Raw genomic sequence first — 17,448 nt, forward strand, 5'->3', positions numbered from 1 at the left:
ATAAAATCAAAATTAGCCGACGGAGTCTAAACGAGAGTTGTAGAGCCTTTTCTTAGCTATGCGTGGATATAAAGAATGTCGAAAACGGAGCTCGTATGCAAAAGATATGATTTTCTGAAGTTCAGGACACGAATTTCGACGCTGTGTCAGAATTGTCAGTGTTCACGACGTGAACAGTCTGACTGATGCATTTCAGAGCCACTTGACAGATGACGCATGCCATGATGATTTTGGGACAAACTCATGACGTGAACTTCGATTTTTAGCCTATATATAGAAATCGAAGCCTTTCGAGTTTGGCTGCTCATTCCTAACCTCTCTCCTACTTCTACTCTCTGTTAAGCCCCTCTAAACCACCCCGAAGCCCCGGTAACACTCCTAGAACACAATGCAAGGCCCGACGCTTCGAAGTTCCTGAGACACTGCTTCTCTCCAGTCGAAGTACTGCCTGCGTGAAGCCCCGGGTTTTATACTCAAGCTCTGAAGGAAGTTCTATACTCTCGAGATCCCCGAGAGTCCCGGGATTTCAACTCTCTCTAGTCGAAGTTCTGCTCGATTCTTCTCTCGACTACTTCAAAATAACCACTTCAATCAAGTGAGTTCATACCCCTACAAACACACTTTAAATACGTTTTAACTGCTTTTAAACACTTTTAAGGGGGGAATACAAGTAAACACACGGCTAAAATCATGTGAAACATCGATCTTTTGCTATACTTTTCATATTGTTGTTTTAACTATCATATGGAGTTGTTATCATGCAAAACACCTCACAACACAACTTTACCCTCTTGGGATACAATATGTTTTATAAATAGAAATATGTTTATTTATACGTTTACATACTACATCATATCAAGGGTAACCATCTTTGTTAAAGTATTTTATGCATTCAAAGAACTTATGATTTATGCTTTGTCAAACATTGTGAAAGAGGATAAACATTGCATACAAATCTATCACTTTAATACAGACTTAGTTGAGAATCCGTGAGATGATTACATCTTCAATGCTACCTTTTTGCGAAAAGGTACTACCTAAAGTCCTGTCTATTATAACCAGAGTCTCCCGTGGGAGAGCGTGTCAAATGTGTATAGATCTATACGGGAAGTCATGATCCCGCGCCTTAACTGTTAGCTATAGTCCTTTGGGTAACAATTTGTCATAAACGTTTCGACGCCTGAAGACCGTCGCCACAGGCATATTATGTTTAGTATGGTTATAAAACTCATCGGATAGACAATTATTATGGTATTCTGATTTTATGAATGAGTAGCTATTAAAACTATCATTCATCTAACAAGTACGATCTTCTTATAGCTTTATTATATAAAACTATGCCTCAACCTTTAAGCATGTCAGTTGCTTGCGATTTTCGGTCTTAGAGATTGCCTGTTACTTTAGGAAAATAAGGGATTTCCTGTATCTAAAACAATCAACTAATAGGAAAATAAGGGATTTTCATGGTGCAACTATTTACAATTCACAACACGAACATTCATATGCATTTCATACTTTTATAAGAAAATAAGGGATTTTCTTCGAAAACGCACGAACTTTGGAATGGCATACATTTTCTTAAAACCGCTTATGAACTCACCAACTTAATTGTTGACACTTTTTCTTTGAAATAACTTGTATTCTCAGGGAACTGCTAAGCAGGTTTGGAAATCATCTTTTAGGGATTAACGTTCTGGCGTTAATGACTTCTTTTGAAACATGTTATTGTATTTATATTTTGAATATGTAACAACTACGATTTTGTAAACACTTTTAAATATTTATGTATTTGGTGGTGTGTACTTTCCTTACTATGAAATTTTTATGATACTGAATATGACGTCCTCTGCCCCCGAACGTTTCCGCCGTTCTGGTTTGAGGTTGTGACAAGTCAACATGGACTGTTGACTTTGACTGTGGGCGTTGACTTTGACCAAGAGTTGACCAGATGACTTCTGAGGGTATTATGATAATTTGGAAACTTATGAAAAAGGGTTGTGTGGAAATTATAGGTAGTGAAGTTCATGTTGGTGATCCGGGAGTTGAAGCTTTCTAGTTTTCTGACGTCAGTTGCGAGGTGAGTTATCCTCACTATACTAAGGGGTCTAAGGCACCAAGGCCGGCCCATTGGATTTGATGTCCTAGTAGTTATCGTTATGATGAGTTTGAGTTAGTGATGAATACCAGTTGATATGCTAGTCGGGTAGATATGTAGGACTGCCTGTGATACTGTATCATTATCTATATGTGCATTAGTCATGATACATGTCGACATGTTATGTGAGATGGGTTGAGGTTGTACTGCCCTGTGCGGTAGCCAACAAACCCCAGAGTATTCCAGATATGAGCTGAGGGCCCGGTAGGCATTCCAGACTCATACCGAAGACTCGGGAGTATTCCAGATATAAGCTGAGGGCCCGATAGGCATTCCAGATTCGTACTGAGGGCTCGGTGGCATTCCAGATACGAGCTGAGGGCCCGGTAGGCATTCCAGACTCGTATTGAGGGCCCAGGGGGTAGTCCAGCTTGAAAAGCTATGGACCCAGTGCATGCTATTATGTTTTGATTGATATGATATTTAATGTTGATATTTCTATGTGGACTATATGTGTATCGGTATTTTGGGGGTAACTCACTAAGCTTTCAGGCTTACAGTTTTAGTTTATTGTTTCAGGTACATCAGGGGATCGAGGCAAGGCCAAGGCGTGATCGTACAGCTCCTCCTATTGTGTTTATGTTTCTGGGAAAAACTCTGATAATCAATATTTTGAAAACAAAGCTGTAATGTTTGATGAACTTGATATGTTTTAAAAAGTTTAAATTAGTTTGAAATTTTGGATGTTACAAGTTGGTATCAGAGCCTTGGTTTGAGTGAATTGGAGGAACATTCGTGTGAATCCAGTCTCAAATCAAGGAAAGGTTTTAAAAAATGTTTTAAGAAATTGGTTTTCAACATAAATAAAGGAGGTTGCAGGGTGTACGATCAGCCAGAGCCAGTAAGCAAACCCCAAAATACCATACAGTTATTTGATTATGTGATATGTTAGAACAACATGCTAGTACTAGGCTATGGATCTTCAAGAATTGCATGATAGAATTTCCTGATACATGATGCATGCTAGCCTAGGGTTCCTTATATGAATTGACATAATTACTGTAGTTATCTAGTGTAGGCATCACGGTTATACATAATTAAGATCTTATATCCTGAAAATGTTTGATTTAGCCTTATGTTCTATTCTTGTTTGATTGGGAGCTTAGGGTAGGATTGAATATTCGAAAGTCTATAGGGTCCAGCGTTATGTATGGCTAGCGTACACTAGTGTTGTAGGGTTGGTGGAAGTTTCGTGGGTGGATAGGTTGTTTGGGAGGAGTCCGCCGACTTCGAGGCAATTAGCCTTCCTTTAGGAGTGAGGCTTGAGTGCTCGATATGATTATGTGTATTGTTAGGGCCTTATGATGATACTTGGGACAAATATGGGTAGGTGTGGAAGGTAGTATGGGCCCGTACTACTGAAAGCACAAGACCTATACGCGTAACAAGGAAGTCACAACCCCTAGGGTTTTGTCGGGGGTTTGTCCCCAATTATTCGTATGAGTTATCTGATACCTTGTGTTGGGTTTCAGAATGGTGATGACCAGGCGCTTTGTGACCGGATCCGGTTCGGGATCAGGATCAGGATCAGGAGAGGGCGGACAGGGGGAGCTGACAGCACCCGAGACTATCGGCCAGATGAGGCCAGATGAGATGGATGACAGGATCTGAGCGATCCTGCATGATGAGGTTGCTGCGTTGTTCTGGCCGAGTTGCTAGAGATGTTTGGGTCGATTAAGACCGCCATGGTGGAGTATTTTGATGAGCGCTACGCAGCCCTTGCAGAGATAGCCGCCGCAGCAGCTGCATTAGTTGTATCTATGATAGGGGGAGGAGTTGGTAGGGGTTTTCAGTACAGGGACTTCGATAACACGAAGCCCCTACTTTTGATGGGATGCAGGATCCCATCAAGGCTATGGGATGGGTTTCGGATGTGGAGGGGTGTTTCTTCACCTACTCATGTCCTGCTGACCAAAAGGTCAGGTGTCCTCTGAACCTGCTTAGGTCCGAGGCCAAGGACTAGTGGAGACTTACGACTGGGGCTTACACTGATGATCAGAGAGCTGTTGTTACTTGGGAGCAGTTCAGGGATATGTTCCACGCCTATTACATTCCGAGGGTTGAGCGGGAACGTTTGGCATAGGAGTTTCTGAGTTTGAGACAGGATGGAGAGTCGGTGACAGAGATCACCCGTATGTTCACCGAGCGGGCGATGTTCTGCCTAGAGTTTGCTTCCGAGCAGTCTCAGATGACCCGTTATCTGAGTATGCTCAAGACTGATATCCGACAGCTTGTATATACCCAACGATGTGATACTCTTCTGGAGTTACAAGAGGCCGCCAGACGGTGGGAGTTAGAGATTGAGCTACATCTAAGGGAGCAGCGGTCGGCCCCGGCACTGTCGCAGCCTGTGCCGAAGCAGTCTAAGACCGCTGATGCTAGGACCGGGGGTCAGCAGGGCCGCACTTGTGGGAAGTGTGGCAAGGGTCATTCTGGTGTATGTCGGGCTGGTAGTGGGTGCCACAAGTGTGGCAAGGAGGGGTATTACCTGAAGGATTGTCGCCAGGCCGTCCCAGTTCAGGGTATAAGGTTATGTTATCACTACAACCAGGTTGGTCACATGAGGGCCAACTTTCCACTACTTTCCGCCCAGCCGGTGCAGGCTGCAGCACCGACTACTTTGAGGATCACGGATGGGAGACCAGTCAGGACAGAGCCTCCGAAGGCTGAGGGTCGTGCTTTCCAACTTACGGCGGAGGAGGCCAGAGTAGCACCAAATGTGGTTGCCGGTACGTTTCTATCCTCATCTCGTTTTATTTATCTATTATATGCTTATCTGTTGTACCTGTAATTAGGTACATTTTTGGTGAACTCTTTACCTACTTTGTTCTTATTTGACTCGGGGGCGAGTCGGTCCTTCGTGTCTCAGTCTTTTAGTAGAGAGTTCAGTGTGCCAGTGGGCGAGTTAGAGTGTCCGTCGCGATTGTCTATCGCCAATGAACACAGGGTTTCTGCTTCTTCAGTTTATCGAGGATGTGACTTGGAGATTTTCGGGGTGTCTTTTCCGATAGATCTGATTCCGATCCCCATGGGGGAGGTGTGCGTAATTGTTGGCATGGATTGGCTTAGTCGGTTCGGTGCTATGATTGATTGCGAGGGCCAGAGAGTGGTAGTTCGAACCCCAAGTGGGGGAGAACTGGTTATATAGGGTGAGAACACCAGGTTCGTGCAGGATAGTCGGGGATTACTGACCCGATGCGGTCAGTTTTGGGTTCCGATGTCTGGTGGATTAGGCAGATGGTTATGGAGGAGGCTCATAAGTCTCACTTCTCCACTCACCCAGGGGCCACCAAGATGTATTGGGATTTGAGTTTGAGCTATTGGTGGCCGTGTATGAAGCGCGAGATTGCTTGGTATGTTGAGAGGTGCTTGACCTGTAGGATGGTCAAGGCCGAGCATCAGAGGCCGTATGGCAAGCTGTAGCTCCTGGAGATTCCCATGTGGAAATAGGAACATATCACGATGATTTTATCACAAAGCTACCAAGGACGGCGAAGGGGTTTGACGCCATCTGGGTCATCCTGGATCGATTGACCAAGAGCACCCATTTCTTGGCCATATGGGAGGGTTCGTCGGCCGAGAAGTTGGCCGAAGTGTATGTTCGCGAGATCGTGTCTCGCCATGGGATTCCCGTTTTCATTGTCTCTGATCGGGATGTCAGGTTTACCTCCCACTTCTGGAAAAAGTTTCACGAGGAGCTGGGCATGCGATTGCACTTCAGCACAGCATCCACCCTCAGACAGACGGCCAGAGCGAGCAGACTATTCAGACCCTCGAGGATATGTTGAGGGCATGTGTCATCGACTTCGGTGGGAGTTGGGACTCTCACCTACCACTTGCAGAGTTCGCCTACAACAACAACTATCATTCTAGTCTTGGCGCCCCGTCATTCGAGCTGTTGTACGGGCGGAGGTGTCGCACCCGGGTTTGTTGGGGCGAGGTGGTTCACAGGGTAATGGGTCGGACGGAGGTGGTCTTGCAGACTACCGAGAAGATTTAGCAGATCAGGCAGCGACTGCAGACAACTCAGAGTCGGCAGAAAAGTTACGCCTACAGACGCCGATCTGAGTTGGAAATCCAGGTAGGTGACATGGTACTTCTGAAGGTCTCGCTCTGGAAGGGTGTGATCCGCTTCAGGAAGAGGGGAAAATTGGGCCCTCAGTATATTGGTCCATTCAAGATCATTGCCAGGGTTGGCAAATTGGCTTATAGGCTTGAGCTTCCGGAGGAGCTTAACCGGATTCACAGCACGTTCTATGTTTTGCAGTTACGGAAGTGCATCACGGGCCAGGAGGCGGTAGAATCGCTGGATGACATTCAGGTCAATGAGCGCTTGAACTACGTGGAGAGGCCTGTGGCCGTCTTGGAAAGGAAGAAGAAGATTTTTCGGAACAAGGAAATACCTTTGGTGAAGGTGTAGTGGGAACATCGGAGGGGATCCGAGTGGACATGGGAGCCGGAGGCAGAGATGCGCAAGCACTACCCATCGTTGTTTGTTCCAGAGGACTTCGAGGGCGAAGTCTAGCTCAAGTGGGGGAGAATTGTAATGCCCCGATTCTCAGGTATGGATTTAAATAAATAATTTTTTAGTTTTAAGTCCTACTCGACGAGTTAAGGCTGCCCTACTCGTCGAGTAGCAGCGAGGTGGGATCGCGAATTTAGCGATCTACTCGCCGAGTCCACAAAGGGACTCGACGAGTAGGAGCTGGCAGATGAAACCCTAAATTTCGGGGCATTTCACCCTATTTAAAGGATCATTGGCCACCCCCTGGCCTCCCCTTCACTGCCTCTTGTCCCTCTAAAGTTCAAATCGTGTGTGTGAGCTCATCTTGTGCATTTTTAAGCTTGAAGGAGAAATTCTTGGAGAGAAAAGAGCTTGGAGACCAAGCATTCAGAAGCAAGGAGCTTGAAGGACCTAAGATCTACTGTGGTTAGCATCTTTTGGAAGGTATAAATCGTTACCCTAACCTCGTTCATTCTATTGGGCAACTTTTAGGATTTTTATAGTGTGTTTGGAAGCTACTCCTCTTTGCAACCTCAGATCTAAAGTTTTAACTTCAGAACTGAGCTCCTTTGGGCTTCTTAGTACATAAAGTTTCCAGCTTGTGCAAGAATGAGAATCTCCCAAGGTGTAAAACTCCATTAGAAGCATAGATTGGTTATTTAGAGCCTTTAGAACCTTGCATGTGCGTAAAGTTTGCAACTTTACGTGATAATCATGACTTAGAGGCTTGGATCCGTAATCTGGAGCCTTGTCGTGGCTTAAAAAGCGTCTGCATGGATGGAGGTCTGCGAGGACTCGGCGAGTTGGATGAACAACTCGGCGAGCCTGATGAATTTGGCCGTGAATTCGGCGAGTTGGATGAACAACTCGGCGAGCCCGACGAATTTGGCCGTGAACTCGACGAGTTGATGAACAACTCGACGAGTCCGTTGAAGTTTGCCTTAAACATGACGAGTCGTTAGAAAACTAGGCGAGTCGACTAAAGTTCACCGATTCTTGGACATGTATGAGCTCGGCGAGTTAAAGGAGGACTCGACGATCCAATCAAGGATTTCACGACTTCTCGAGTTCAGGAAGGACTTGACTAGTCGGTGAACTGCACTCGATGAGTCAAGTCAACATGGACTGTTGACTTTGACTGTGGTCATTGACTTTGACCAAGAGTTGACCAGATGACTTCTGAGGGTATTCTGATAATTTGGAAACTTATCAAAAAGGGTTGTATGGAAATTATAGGTAGTGAAGTTCGTGTTGGTGATCTGGGAGTTGAAGCTTTCTAGTTTTCTGACGTCAGTTGCGAGGTGAGTTATCCTCACTATACTAAGGGGTCTAAGGCACCAAGGCCGGCCCATTGGATTTGATATCCTAGTAGTTATTGTTATGTTGAGTTTGAGTTAGTGATGAATGCCAGTTGATATGCTAGTCGGGTAGATATGTAGGACTGCCTGTGATACTGTATGATTATCAATATATGCATTAGTCATGATACATGTCGACATGTTATGTGGGATGGGTTGAGGTTGTACTGCCCTGTGCGGTAGCCAACAAACCCTAGAGTATTCCAGATATGAGCTGAGGGCCCGGTAGGCATTCCAGACTCATACCGAGGACTCAGGAGTATTCCAGATATGAGTTGAGGGCCCGATAGGCATTCCAAATTCGTACTGAGGGCTCGGTGGTATTCCAGATACGAGCTGAGGGCCCGATAGGCATTCCAGACTGGTACTGAGGGCCCAGGGGGTAGTCCAGCTTGAAAAGTTGTGGACCCAGTGCATGATGTTCTGTTTTGATTGATATGATATGTTAATGTTGATATTTCTATGTGGACTATATGTGTATCGGTATTTTGGGGGTAACTCACTAAGCTTTCGGGCTTACAGTTTCAGTTTATTGTTTCAGGTACATCAGGGGATCGAGGCAAGGTCAAGGCGTGATCGTACAACTCCTCCTATTGTGTTTATGTTTATGGGAAAAACTCTGATAATCAATATTTTGAAAACAAAGTTGTAATGTTTGATGAACTTAATATGTTTTAAAAAGTTTAAATTGGTTTGAAATTTTGGATGTTACATCACGAGGTATGGAGCTTTTTACAAATTTGCCCATTTTGTCATTTTCTTGATAGTTTTATTTAAAATATTATTTATCCAGAGATAGAAGTTAATTGTTGGCAATGTAATGAGACAGGTGGCTGCATTGAAGTAGTTAAGCAAGGCAGAAATGATCCAATTTTTTGATGAACATATAAAAGCGGGTGCTCCACAAAAGAAGGCTTTAAGTGTGCAAGTCTTCTCGACCACACATGCTACAGAGGACACAGGAGATGCAGGCGAGGGCAAAATTGTAAATATTGGAATATTACTAATAAATATATCGTTTATGAATAATATTATAATTAAATATATAAATAGAATGGTGGTTTCTTTTTATTTACTTATTTATATTTATTTAAAATGATGAAATTTAATGGCCAGTATTTTTATTTCAAATGATGAAATTTAACGGCCAATATTTTTTTTACTTATAACACTTGATTATTGGCCTTAGGATAAGTTATTAGTATAAAAATAACATTAATGTGTAAATATTGGTATAAAAATAACTTTAATGACCAATATAGTTGATGGAAGCTTCAAGTTGTTTCAGTGGTTTTTTCTATTTCTTAATTTTTATCTAAAATCCTTACTTCTTATGCTATTAATATTATATGGATTCATAAATGTTGTAAATAAACTATGTTAAATGTTATTATTCTGGAGCAATAGCCGATGAAGTTCCCAAAAAACAAATTTTATTAAATGCTAAAGAATTTACAAGTATGTATTACTTGTATTTCACTAACTTTGATTAGTAAAATGATTTTGCTCTTTTATTAGTTGGTTATTCATTGTGTTGTGTTAATATATATGTATATTTGAATGCATTGCAGATGGTTAAGATGTAGGATATTCTAGCAGAATACTTATCAATTAAGGGGTTCAAGTATCAGAGGCTTGATGGAAGTACAAAGGTTGAGGTGACGCATCAAGCTATGGAGCATTTTAATGCAGCTGGAAGTGATGATTTTTGCTTCCTTCTTTCTGCTCGTGCTGGTGGTTTAGGTATCAACCTTGCAACAACAAACACGGTTATCATTTTTTCTTTTAAATATTCATAATTTCATTATTTTTCTTTTTAATTATTTTGCTTGATATATATATATATATATATATATATATATATATATATATATATATATATATATATATATATATATATATATATATATCCTAAATTTTATTACAAATTTGCTAATTTCAGTATTTGGCCACCAACTATTACCCTTTTGGTAATTTAAGTCCTTTGTCATTTAATTTTACTAATTAAGCCTTTTTTTGTTTTTACTGATTTGAACTTATTATACTCAGGTTAGTGACGACGGAACTTCTTGTTGGATTTATGTTGCTTCCGGCTACCATATCTACATAATTTTGGTTTTCTCTTCCTCAAGTTTGCTTTCTTTATTTACTTACTTGAACACTTGGTTTATTCATATTAGGTCTGGTATTAGGCAACATATATAATCTCTGACATGCAAGTTTAATTTTTTTATAGGTCTCTTTGGTAGATTCTTCAGTGGATAAAGGAAAGGATAGCCTCCTTATACCTGAACAAACTCCGGTAAGCTTTGACATGGTCTTGTTATTATTCAAGTAGTCCCATCTTTAAATTGGTGTAACTTTGAATGTTTGATTAATGTGCATTGATGTATTATTGTATGTAATCTTAATGTTTGAAGGTTGTGGACTCTGCTATAGTGAATCCCTGCCCTCATCGGTCGGAAATTCAGATGATAGTATTGAATGAAATTGAGAGTATGTGGCATGTGATTGTTAATTTGTGTGAATTATTGATCATTTTTTTTCTAGATAAAATATCCATATTTATAATCTAATACTCTAATTCTCCCATTTCATTTACCCTTCATAGACTGAGCTACTAGCATATCATAAATCATAAATCAGAAATAATGCATAATTTAGTCTAATTTATTTGTACTGTGGTGCCTAAATGTTAATGTTTGATTTCATTGTGTGTAATATTTTTCATATTATGTGATACCACATCTGCAGGCTCTGACTGCTTAATATTGGGAAGTGTTGATTCATATGGACATCTCATTGTTTCCAGATTGGGTACTGATGGTAAAGGTACCATCTTTTTTTTGTTCTTTTTAATATTTTTGCTATTGAATTGTTTAACTTCTATTTAAATCTTGAGATTGCCAATATTCATTTCCACCATCTTTTTCTTTTCTTTTTCAGTTCGAGTAAACATTAATTATTGGTCTTTCCAAATCAATAATCTGATGTATAATCAATTACTAACTTTCGTAACATTCAAGTCAATAAATTTATCTAATTTTTCTTACACATTTTCAGATATGGAAAGGAATACGTTTTCAGTATCACCTTAGGATTTTGTAGTTTGAGAAGGTGGGTGGGGAGGGCTTTGCTTTAGTCCAAGTCAATGGTCAACGATACATGTTTAATGAGTCAAAGCTATTTTCATAGTCAAATCTTTTACTCAGGAAGTCATTTTGTGAAGGCGTAAGTATTATTTTATTTATTTATATAATATAATGTTTGTTAGTTTACATCAATTAATAATAATAATGATAATAAGTAATTGTTTGTGTTGTGAAACTGAAACAGGCTGGTAATTGTATTAGCATATTAGTTTTTTGACTTTTATTTGATCGGGTCATAAGAATTATCGGAGCAGGGGTTCATTAGTCTTAAAGAATTATGAAAGGCAAGATGCAACTCTACTTAGTTGGAATTTGATGGTTATCATCTTTGTGTATATCTTTTTAGTTTGTATAGCATTACATTGCATAAGGTGTCCCTTAACAGCAATGTAGTATTAGGTTATATAGTTAAGGAAAACCTATCAATAACAATGTTCAATTATATCCCCTTAATATCAATGTATTACAATTTTTTGACATGATGTTATTGGATGAAATTGATTGTTTTGGTATATATTTGTTTACATATTTTTGTATTATGCGTAAATGAGTATCGTAAAGATGCGTCGTAAATGCATACCGTAAATGGTCACTAAAGTTTATGACACGCAAATGCGTGTCATCTTCATTTATGACAAGGTATTCCTTGATACGCATTGCGTGTCATAAGCACGTGTGTCGTAAGGTTACGACACACAAATGCGTGTCGTCTTCCTTTATGAGAGGGCATTCCTTGATACGCATTGCGTGTCATAACTGCTCGTCGTAAATGCGTGTCGTAAATCACATCGTAAATAGACGACGCACAAAAGCGTGTTGTCTCTCATTATGACAGGGCCTTCCTTGACACGCATTTGCGCGTCGTCTGAGGGTTTTACAACACGCATTGCACGTCGTAAAAGGCTTCTTTTCTAGTAGTGTACGTACTGAGGACCAGACCCCTTATAAAAGGGATGCGAGTGTTGCCATTTTTACGCACACCAAAACTATTCTCTCTCTCTCTCTAACTTTTTATCTAAACCTCCCCCAACCTCTAGTACTTCCCTAGTGCTAAGAGGCGAGTCTCTAGGCTCCATAACCATAAGGCTCTACGTAGAGCCCGATTCCTAGTCAAACCCCCGGTAAGTGAGATATGCTTACCCTACTTTAAGTATAGTTTATGTTTAAATTTGTTATCGTTATTAGGAACTTATAAACAACATATAATATAAAATATGATATAAAAAGTGTTATTACAATAACTTTTAAATACTCGTGGTACGGGGAATCCGGTTTGAAGGGCCACCTGGGTTGTTGGATTTCAGAAGTGCTCTAATGCTAAAATGGTCCTGCCCTCCGATGTTTCATGTCTAGCCCATGTCTGTACATAGTAGTTGAAAAGTATTGTTTAACACTTATAAAAAATATCGCTCGTGAATAGTCGCGGTAAATATTAGACTAAAATCTAGTGGTAATGATATTAGGTTTTGTTGAAGGAAAGTAGAATTATTAGAAGAGAAGCGCTGCCCAAATTTGGAGTCATCACTTTAACAAGTGAGTGCATAGTTATTTTCATCTTACACATAGATATGAAATATTTAATATAAATTACGTGCAATGTGGGCATATTATCTGTGTTCTTGATATCTATGTTGGATGAACAATTTATACATGATTTAAATGATTTTGAACTGTATATGTATTTTATATCTACAAATAAATTGGGTAAACATGGGTAGATGAAATAGTTGATGTGTGATAAAATAAAATGATGAGAGACCTTGATGTTTACGATGATCCAGTCATCTAGCGGAGTATAGGTGACGACCATGGACTATTCTAGACAATCTAGTGGAATGCTAGCAGGCTCGCAACTTGTAGGTGTTTATTTTAACTGCGTGTTCACCAGGTGTACTCCATCCCCCTAATGGTTGCCTTATTTGACATAAATTGCTGAAGAATCTCCTAAGAAATGTTGTCACCCCGATGAAAATCATTAGGCTAGGTCCCTTATAATAGATGCTTTAGGGACGTAATGTAACGCCCGCAGAGGCGCAGATTTGGGCTAGTCAATTTAGAGACAATAAGTGTTGAAAATGACTTTTTGATAGGAGATTATTTAGAATGAATAGTATTAATAAAATTTGTAGCATATGTTACAAGGTTTCCGTACATATAAAGAACGCCAAAATCCAAGTTATAACGAAGAATTTATGGCCTGTCGAAGTTTCGTGACAGAACTGGCACGACACAGCGTATCGTAAATAGTGAATTTACGATAGATAAACTTTTAGCCTTAGCGATCTAAAAGAAAGTCGTAGTGTTCGTTAAGCCGAGAGCGTGCATAAAAAGAATGCCCAAATCTGACTTCGTATGAGGAAGTTATGATTTTTCTAAGTTTCAACTTAGCGATATACAACCTGGAGTTCGAATATTAGATCGAGCGATTTTTAGCCGATACGACCTAAATGAGAATCAAAGATCTTGTTAATAGTAGCGTAACGATAAAAACACAGACGAAAATGGATATCAGATGAAGAAGTTATGAATTTTTAACGGACTATTCCTATCCCGACCTGTTAAAAATATAACTTTAAAAATAAATTCAAAATTAGCCGACAAAGTCTAAACGAAAGTTGTAGAGTACGGTCCCGCCTACGCGTGGATATAAAAAATGTCGAAAACGGAGCTCGTATGCGATAGTTATGAATTTTTGAAGTCGGGATGGCAATTTGCGAGTCTGTCCGAAGAATGTGCTGTGCAGAGGAGAAGAACACGTTGTGTTCGCATGCATGGTCTCGGATCAGCCACGTCGCACCAAGCAGCTTTGGACACGTATCATACAAATGCGCCGCATCGAAAGCCTATGCCCTGCGTCCGAGGAATGCGCTGCGTACCTTGCAGGATCGCCTTGCGTAGCAAGGCTTCGACCAACTATAAAAAGAGAGCGAGGGCTGCCGGTTTTTCTCACAAATTCACCCTCTCTTTCTCTCTCTAGCCCCTAAACCCCCCAAAGCCTAGTAAAGTTCCCTAGCACCCGAAGGAAGCCCCGAGGCTATTGAGGGCTCCGAGAAAATAGCCTTTCTGCTCGGAAACGCTGCTCCAGTGAAGCTCGGTTTTCAAGGAAAACCCGCTGTAAGTGAGCTATGCCTACTCTATTTTTAATATAGCTTTTATTTAATTATACTACTGTTATTAGGACCTTATCATAATTATTTGGGCTATTACTATGAGTTATATAAGTGTCGCTATAATATCTTTGTAGCCACTTGCGGTACGGGGAATCTGGTTTGGAGGGTCGCTTGGGTTGTTGGATTTCAGATGTGCTATATGCCAAAATGGTCCTACCCTCCGGTGTTTCATGTCTGGCCCCTGTCTGTACATAGTGGGTAAAGAGTATTTTTAATGCTTATATAATAATAATAATAATAATAATAATAATAATAATAATAATAATAATAATAATAATAGCAAGATTATTAATTTGTCTCGGTGAACATTAGACTAAACTCTAGTGGTAATGATACTATGTTTTGTCGTAGGAAATTATTTTAAATAAACGAAGCACTATCCGAGTACAGAGTCACCACCTTATCAGGTGAGTGCATAATTACTTTAATCTTACACATAGATATGAAGTATTTTATATAAATTACGTGCTACGTGTGCATATTATTTGTATACTTTCTATCTATGATGGATGAATGATTTTATACATGTTTTAAATGATTTAAACTGTATATGTATTTTATAACTACAAAATATGTTAGGTAAAACATGGGTAGATGAAATATGAGTTGGATGATAAGATGAGAGGTGATATAGACCATGAGATAAGGGTGAGAGGTGAACAAACAGGGAAGCCTTTTACCTAAGCGTTGGACCCGTCATCTAGCAGAGTATGGATGACAACCACAGACTATTCTAAACAATCTAGTGGAACACTAGCTGGCTCGTAATCTGTAGGTGTTGTGAACGATGTGTTCACCCGGTGTACTCTAAAAACCCATTTACATGTATTGCGTGTGGACTCTCGAAAATAATACTGTCAATAAACGAGATAAATCATGGCGACTATGGACTTAGTACCTGTTGTATAAACCCTAGCAACTATGCAGACTTAGTGCCTAAAACCCGATGACGATGGATTTCGTGCCGATTCCTTAGGATGATCCTTAGGAATGAATGAACGAGGAATAGCTGATTCTTAGGGTAGGTCCTTAAGAGTAAGTAAGATAATGGGGATGGGTAATTGGGTTAATTGTTTGACGATTAAACATAATAATTATATTATTATGGGTTGAAAACCCTATGTACTCACCAGGTTTTCCATCCTGACCCACTCAAGCTTATTTGTATCACAGGTGTCGATACAAAGCTACTTTACACTGAGAGATTTAAAAGAGATGGAGATCACTAGTGTAAATGAATGTAAGTTCTGTTTATGCTTATGTTTATGTATTGACAATGACATCCCAAGGTTTTAAAATGAATAAAAATATGTTTCTTCGGAAATGCTTTGATAACGTATTTATCATGTTTTTTCGGGAACAAATTCTGCAACATTTTTATTAAAAGAATTACTCTGATTTTTTATAATGCATAAACAAAATCGGTCTCTTCTGGACGTGAAAATGGGGATTTCACACGTAAAGTGAGGATAACAGGAATGAGTAATCGGGTTGAATGATTTGATGAAATTAATAAACTAATTTATTGTGGGTTGAAAACCCTATGTGGTCACCAGGCTCCCAAGCCTGACCCACTCAGTTTCTTGTATTACAGGTAATGGCACAAGAGCATAGATGTGATGATCGAATGAGAGTTTATGGATTATAGGCCAATAGATATAAATAAATGTTGTAAGGCCTATGTTGTTTCTGTTATGCTTTTGATCTATATTGACAATGAAATCATGAGGTTTTTAATATAATGAAATACATTTATTCGGAAATGCTTTGATGATATATTTATCAAAATTTTGGGAACAAATTCCGTAACATTTTTCTTTAAAGGGATACTCTGATTTAAAATAAAGCATAAACAAATCGGTCTTTTCTGACCATGAAAATGGGGATGTCACATTATGTCACACCCCAAAACCGATGGAGGAAACATTCCGAGGCGGAGTACGTCATGTGTAGCATCATAACCAATGAATAACAACAATCATAACAACATAACCATTACAGTGAATACTTAATTAAAAATGTTTACATCGGTTGAAATTTGTTTGAATTACATCCAATAGCTTGTATAGTATAAACATAAAACTCTTATTGCTCCAGTTCCTCGGAAATCCAGCAAGTACCTGTCTACTGATTTCCTGAGAATACAAGCAGTTTAAAAGAGTATTAGCATAAAGCTGGTGAGTTCATAAGCGGTGGTTTGTAGTGAAAATCGTTGATGAGTTCGTAAAATGGTTGTATAGTTCCAAGAAAATCCGATATTTTCTTTAGTGAAAATGTAGTGTTCTCAATTCTGTATAAAACCATGAATGTTTGTCACTGAAAACTGTAATGATATGCAAAATTATTACTTCATGTGACTAGCTAATGCTAATCAGGATGTAATAGTATTTCATGTGTGCGCAACCATTGTATGTTCGTTTCTATTTGAAAACCCTAAAAGTTCTTTAGTTGTAGTGTGTATTAGTTATATTTAGTGTAAATAAAACTGTTGAAGAGTGCCAAGTTGTAAACTAAAGATGATTTATTCATATTGTGAGTCGTATAACCATGCTTGATATGACTAGAGACCTTTCCAACGTTCTTCAGGCGTCGAGTTAAATGACATCTGTACATCTCAGGCGTGCCCGCCTAACTATAGCTAGCAGTCCAGATGTGGGATTGTCAGTCCTGAATAGATCTATTCACAAATCTCACGCTCACCCTCCAGGAGACTCTGGTTATACAGTGGTAGGATTTATCCCTGTACCTCTAAGGGTACAGTAGTGAAGTAGCACCTCACAATATTGTACAATCTAGTTTACATGCAGTGTAGTAACGTTCTACCATAGTGAAAATCCGTATGTATACCGTATATAGTGATAATTACAGTTATGAATACCATGATAAAGTAGTGATGTAAATTGTAAATGGTTTCTGTCTTGCTGCATATGTTTAATAGTGAAAGTTTCTATACTTGATATGTGTTAGAAAAATCCCAAACTATACCGATTATAGTTTGCATGTAAAACGTAGCGAATAGCGTGTCCGGAAAAACTATGCAATTTTAGTGAAAAACGTCCCTTATGCTCAACATAGTACAAAAGGGATTTAAAGTATGAGATTTGCATAA

This window comes from Lactuca serriola, chromosome 4, assembly GCF_051521515.1.
Source record: "Lactuca serriola cultivar US96UC23 chromosome 4, Lser_US96UC23_V15, whole genome shotgun sequence".
In the NCBI taxonomy this organism is placed as follows: domain Eukaryota; kingdom Viridiplantae; phylum Streptophyta; class Magnoliopsida; order Asterales; family Asteraceae; genus Lactuca; species Lactuca serriola.